We start from the raw sequence: 6,956 nt of genomic DNA on the forward strand, positions 1-6,956 counted from the left end.
TTGTATGAAAATATGATTTTTTCGATTCTCCTTTGAGAAAAGGAGGATTTTTGATTGGGTGGGTTCAAAGAAAAAGAAGGATTTTTTGTTTACCTTACTTACTTTCCTTTTCCTTATATCAATAACTCAATCAAAATGCAATTATCTCCAAGAACAAAAAAAGTCTTTCTGGTGGGTATCCTTAATTCTCTCATCTCTTGAACCTATTCGTCGCAGACCCAAAACCAAAATGACCCCCCTAATTTTTCTCGGTTGTGAGACACATTAAATTTGAATCTAAGTCCCCCAAAGAAAATGCAAATCAAATAAAGAAAACAAAAAAATTAGAGGGGGGTCAAACTTCTTGAATAAAAAGAATACAATTCAAAAAATAATTGGAATCGTTCCGAAGAGAATATGTGTCCCGGCACTGCACAAATAAGATCCGGTTATATATCATATATGTGGGTATATATATTGTGTATCAAGAACAAAAAAATGCGGATATGGTCGAATGGTAAAATTTCTCTTTGCCAAGGAGAAGATGCGGGTTCGATTCCCGCTATCCGCCCAAGATCCAAGATAAAGTAATTTTTTTACTATTTATTTATTATTTCATTTCATAAATAGCATTAAATTAAGAATTTGGTATAGTTGGCCGTGATAGTGTAGTGATTCTATCCCTCCCCTACGTTTTCTTTTTCCTTCCACCCCCAAAAAGCGAAAGGCGGGAATTAATTACTAAATTAATTACTAGTTAACAGAGTCAACCCTAAAATAGTTTGGCAAAACAAGATGTTGCGGAGACAGGATTTGAACCCGTGACCTCAAGGTTATGAGCCTTGCGAGCTACCAAACTGCTCTACCCCGCGCCGAAGATAAGAACTGAAAACTAATAGATAAACAAGGATTAAATGCGCCCCTCCACCCTATCTGTACAAATAGAATAGCCCATTTATACAGAATGGTAAAGGGGCTTCTATGATCATCAACCATAGAAATAGAAATGAAGCGTTAATCCTTACCAACTTGATCTTGTTGCTCCTGGCAACAAACATGCATGAACCATTTCACGAAGTATGTGCCCGGATAGTCCAAAGTCTCGATAGTTAGCTCTCGGCCTTCCGGTCAAAAAACAACGTCGATGAAGGCGTGTAGGTGCACTATTCCGTGGTAGGGATTGTAACTTTCCATAAATTTCCCATTTGTCACTCAACGACGGAACCTTGCTTATTTCTTTTTTTGAGGATCGACGAATCGAATGATATTTCTGTTCCAATTTTTGCCTCTTCTTCTCCCTCTGAATCAAACTTTTCCTTGCCATAATGGTTGAATTCCTATTAGTATCCATGATACAAGTCGAATCCTAGATGTAGAAATAGAAGAAGGTGGACCCCCTCTCCGTCGAAAGAAATGAGATTATCGAGGATACACACATTAAAAATATTAACTGTTGACACCCAATTTTGTCCCGCCTCTCCTCCGAAATACCTATTTACGCTTCTAATATTTTTTTGGAAAATTAAAAAATATATATTTATATTTTACTATAATTATTAGCCTCTTATCAATACCGGCGTTTCATTATTCCATTACAGTTACTAGCCATTATTATTATTATTATTATTATTATTATTATTATTATTATTATTATTATTATTATTATTATTATTATTATTATTATTATTATTCACAATTTTTATCATTTCGGCATTTTACCAGCTTACGCACACGCATCGCATTTATCTTTGCATAATTAAATAATAGTGTTTATTTACTGTGGATTTTCGAAATATTATTGCACGGCTATTATAACGCCATTTTTTTATCTGAGCACTAATAATTGCATATTTTATATAAAGTAATATTTTAACACAAGTTATTTAAATAGGTCTTTTATTTAAATGTAGTAGCCCAATCAACCCATACTATTTTCGGACCAATTCATAAATCAACCCACATTTTTAATTTACCTGACCACATTTTAATTCAATCAGCCCATTCTTTTAATTCAGTAGCCCAAATCGATTAGCCCACATTTTAAATACCCCAACCCTTATATTTTAGCCCACCACATCCAATACCCGACCCGACCCGGACGGCCCATTCTCTTCCTAAACCTAAACCCCCCCCCCCCTTTTCTTTTCTTTTCCTTTTCCTCTTCCACCCGCCACTTTTACCCTTTCTTCTCTCTCTCCTCTCCCTTCCTCTTTTCTCTCCCTTCTCTCTTCCACGCCACTGCCGCCTCCACCTTCTCCTGTCCCCCCACGCCACTGCCACTTCCACCTTCCCCTGTCCCCCATGTTGCCACTGCCACCCTCACTCCTTCCTGTTCCCCACGCTCACTGTCGCCTCCACTTCCCTCTGTCCACGCTCCCCTTCTCCCTCTGTTCCCTTCATCATTTCCTTCGACCCAAAACCCTATAAAAATGGGGTTGAATCGTCTGAAAAAGGGAGGTTTTGGAACCCAAAAAGAATTCCCTTGCAAAAAAAAGAAGATCATCGAAAGACACTGAAATCAGATCGAAAAACCCGAAATCTTTTCAAACATGTTTTTGAGAAAAACCCTTAAAATTCCCCTAAGAAATACCTGAATACTTCTTGATATTCATTTCGAAATGCAAAATCTTTTTATGCTCTTTTGAACTCTGTTACTATTTCAATTCTTAGTGCATGCAAGATTCGTAGTGTTCAAGGCATATCGGAGACCCTGCACTCACTTCGCTGCACCCGAAGAAGGTCAGCATACTTCCTTCTTTAGTGTATTTTTAGCATTTTAATTGCTTTTGTTTATCCGTACTAAGTTAATTGGTTATGACAAGTGTTAGTGCAAATCGGGCAGATATACGTTAAGTGTTAGTCTTGTTTGGTTATATTGTCCTAATTGCTAACTTTAGTCGTGTTAAAGAGCATTTTAATTCCTACTTACATGCTAATATCAGTTTAGGTTTCTTGGGATTTAAGCATGCTAAATGATTAGTTTAATCAGCACTATGCCCGTTTTAGCTCATGTTTCATATATCAATTAGTTTAAAGTCTCGGTTAGCTGCATTTCTCTGTCATTTTGTTTAATGATTCAATCCCCGGCTATGTTGAGAATATGATGTTAGTAGTAATATCTCCCCTGTTAGACTTCATGTGTGTTTTAATCCACTACTAGTGACTGTTGCTGCATATTTAAGGGTTAATGTTAGGTAGGCACATGATTGATAATTCACATAGATTGGATTTGATTTTGCTAAAGGAAAATGGAGATAGTTCCATGATAGTTCAAAGTAAAAAATGAGTAGATTATCATTGGTGTAGGTCTGTGTTTGTGTACAACCTGTATGTTTCCAGAGTCACTTTGTTGGCCTGAACTAGGAATTGACTGAGCTGTGTCAAGGTGGTTATGTGTTTGTCTTAGGCTTCAACAATTCTTAAGCATCCTGGAAGCTAGATAATCTACATCTATAACTATGTATATTGGTGATATAAATTGATGAAACAAACTTCCTATGGTCATTAAATATACAATCTGTCTGCTGCCAGTTTCCCCTACCTTTGCTTATGCTTCCTTATTCTGTTAACTTATATGTTGCTTTAAGTACTCTGTAGGATCCTAGGAGAGCACTGTTTTCTTTCTTTTTCTTTAAATCTGGTTTAAATGAGAAGCTTGTATCATAGCCTGAATTAGTAAGTGCTGGATTAGAGGAACTAAAATGAGTTTTGAGTATGTGGTTACTTCATCATAGGGGATTTATGTCTACTTTGTCTTTCCTACTTGTGTCGAGACTTTCATTAAGGCTAAATTACTTAGTTTAAATGTTCACCTGTTTACAGATCTGTAAATGAGTCTTCCTAAGTTCTTACAGAATCTTCATTAATGGTTGAATAGCTGGACTTATTTAGCAGTCATTTGGCTTGAACTGTTTTGAATATTTCCCTGTAATCGAATGCTGTATCGCGGATATGGATTCTCTGTTAATTTGTTATTTGGAACTTTCATGTAGTTAGAGATATGTCTTCCGGAATATTTAAACATAAGATCATGCTGCCTGATTTAATTGTATAGGGAATAGGCAATGTTTATATGAGTGTGTTTCCCCTTATTCCCTGGTGCGCAGTTCAGATTTCCTTCCCTTTCGTCTTTGGTTTCAGTTCTGTCCCATGAGAAATGTGATAATCAAGTCAGTTCTGGGTTTAGTTTCAATGTCATGTATTAGAGTTGGGGTTGAGACATTAAATTTTCTATTCGGTTCATGAAAATAAGGCCTTTACACACTTTGTTCCGTTGACCTAAAGAAATCATGAATGAGGTTGTGTGGTATAATTCGTCATTTGTATGCTAAATGATTTAGGCATTTGAGCAGAGGCATGCTTAAAGGGGCTGACAAGGTTTCAAATCAGTCGCATGAAGTTCTTACACGTAAAAAATGAATTTGAGTTGGCATTTAAGACTCTAGTATGATTATTCAAGCTTATGTTCATCCAATTTGATATATAAATTGCATTGAGTTGTTTCATATTAAGATAATATGCCTTAGTCTCTTAACAAAACATTCTATATCCCTTATTTTATGTCAATCTGGAGTTAAGCATAAAACTGCCTCAAATTCAAACGATTAATTAACATCTGTGCACTTATTTGATGTCTTCATGGTTTATGATACATCAATGGTAGTTGAAGGTGTGGTTTGCTCCTACGTGTTGTTTGAACTACTTTATACTTGTTTTGACTCTTCGGCAGTTTATTTGAGGCTAAAACATCGGAGTCTTCTGTGCTAAATGTTTGCCCTGTTTCAAGTTAGGAAATTGTGGCTTTATTTGAATGCCTTATCATATATAATTGAGGTTGTTGGAAACATTGAGCTTGCTGATTCTATCACACATGAATACAATTTAGTTTCATTTTTGCTTAACTTTATGTGACTGGTTATCCAAGGAATTTAACATCCCGCCTCGTTTTTCGTTGTTTGTATGCTCGCGTGTGGTACTGCATGATTCAGAAATTACCCATAATCTGCAGACCCTTGCCACTGTCCTGGCTATACTGATTTTATGTCTTAAGCATTTTTTTATGATCTGCTTGCGAAGTTCATTGCCACTGCTGGGCAGATTTCTATACCTTAGCATATGTTGTGTTAGGTAGTTTTGTGAAGTTAACTGTTATCGCTGTGTAGATGCTATTTGCCTTGGTGTATTGTGCAGTTGTTTCTTGCGATGCCCACTGCACAGTTGGGCAAATTGCGTACATTATTATGTTATAAACACTCTAATGTTGTTGAAGCAATGAAGTCATATAACTGTGTATACATGAAGTATACTTAAAATACACATTATGTATCATCTACTGATCTATTTTGGGTGTATATTTTACATGTTTTACCTTATTCGTTGAGTGTATGCTAATCCTTTTCTTTCGTTTTTGTGCATGACCATCGCATACGAGTCCGAGGGACTCGTCTTCTTCCGCATTCAACGATGGGCTAAAGCCCAGCATAATTCTCTCGAGTCAGCCTTGTCAGCCTTTATCCGCATCAAAACAAAAAGGAACGGGAATTCTGGGCCAAGGCCTAATAGAATGAACAGTTCTCAGCAGTCCAAAATGGGTTGTGCCACTGTTCACAGCAGCCCCAAAATGGGCTAAGCCCATCTCGTTACCTTTCTTTTTCTTTTTACACATTTGTTTTATTATGTTGCATTTAACTTGTATTATGTGACTAACTTTTATTTTTTGTTTTATTTAGGTGAACTTTAGCAAATTTAGTGGGTTAGCTTTAGTATAATAGGTATTAAATTTAAGAGAGAAACTCAATTAATACCATAAGTTTCATTTTATTTTATGTTAAAATTATTCATAGTATTTATTATTTGGAATAATTGATTTGCAAAATGGCATGACTATGCATTTTAAGTAAAAGGGAATCATATCTTTTTATCCTAAACATTTCAAAACGTCACTAATATGCAAGTATAAACTCAAGTATATTTTATAAATAACTCTTCAAGTTTGAATCAATCATGCATATTTTAGCTAAGCATAATTAATGAGAAATAATAAAAAGAGGAAGAAAACTCGTTACCTTTTGCATTTTATTAAAAAGATAAGTCTAGATTTCTCTTAAAAAGCTTCTATCTATATACAAATCACTATATTTTGCAAGTCTCATTTTTAAAATAAAATTATCATTTAAAGCTTAACAACATTTATAAGTTTTATTTTTGAGTGGACTACCATGTGTTTCTTCAAGTTAGTCTAAATAACATTACTATGTTTTCCTTTTAAAACCTTAATAACATTTGCAACCCATTTTCTTAAAATTTAAGCATTATATTTAATCTAAATTAATTAACCTAAGTTTGGTCGGATAACCGTAGTTAGCGGATTCTAAAGGATGCCTAACCCCTTCCCTTTAGGATAATATAGAGCCCTTACCTGAAATCACAGTGGTTAAGCAGACTGTTAACGGAGGTTTAGTTTTAACTTTACCTTAGTTAACATCGAGGTGTCCTAATTCACCGTTAAATTAATTAGGTGGTGACTCCTTAAAACAAAAATAAACAGGAATCACTAATATGTTGTACTCTAATTTAACCCGGTTAAAATGGGGTATAACATTAACCAAATTTTCCCGACGTAGAGGCAATCAAGAAAGCCGCATAAGTGAATATATAACCTATAGAAAAGTGAGCTAATCCAACCAATATTGCTTGTACAATGGAAAGGGCCACTGGTTTATCTCTCCAGCGAATCAAATTGGCCAAAGGTGTGCGTTCATTAGGAGTTGTAGGAATTCACATTGCCTTTTACGGCTTGGAATTCCTATTGTATAGAGTAAATGTATTGGGCAATGCCTTTCTTTTCTTGAATTCCAAAATTCTCTGCCTTTTCTCAGCTTGACACCTACTTTAGAACCATCCTTTTCTAAGTACGACAAAGCTTCCTTGTAAACTAAGGCTAAGGCACGCTCGATAGCAAGAAGCTAGTGACTTCA

At 35.4% G+C, this 6,956-nt stretch overlaps 2 non-coding genes across 2 annotated transcripts; one reads left to right on the plus strand and one right to left on the minus strand.

Annotated features, from left to right (window-relative positions):
• Positions 1-479: 479 nt before the first annotated feature.
• Positions 480-550, plus strand: TRNAG-GCC (transfer RNA glycine (anticodon GCC)). The gene has a single exon. It is a non-coding gene; the product is annotated as a tRNA-Gly (tRNA).
• A 227-nt stretch (positions 551-777) lies between these two features.
• On the minus strand, positions 778-851 carry TRNAM-CAU (transfer RNA methionine (anticodon CAU)). Its single transcript has one exon. It is a non-coding gene; the product is annotated as a tRNA-Met (tRNA).
• Positions 852-6,956: the final 6,105 nt, after the last annotated feature.

The sequence above is a fragment of the Lycium barbarum genome, chromosome 7 (assembly GCF_019175385.1).
Source record: "Lycium barbarum isolate Lr01 chromosome 7, ASM1917538v2, whole genome shotgun sequence".
Classification (NCBI taxonomy): domain Eukaryota; kingdom Viridiplantae; phylum Streptophyta; class Magnoliopsida; order Solanales; family Solanaceae; genus Lycium; species Lycium barbarum.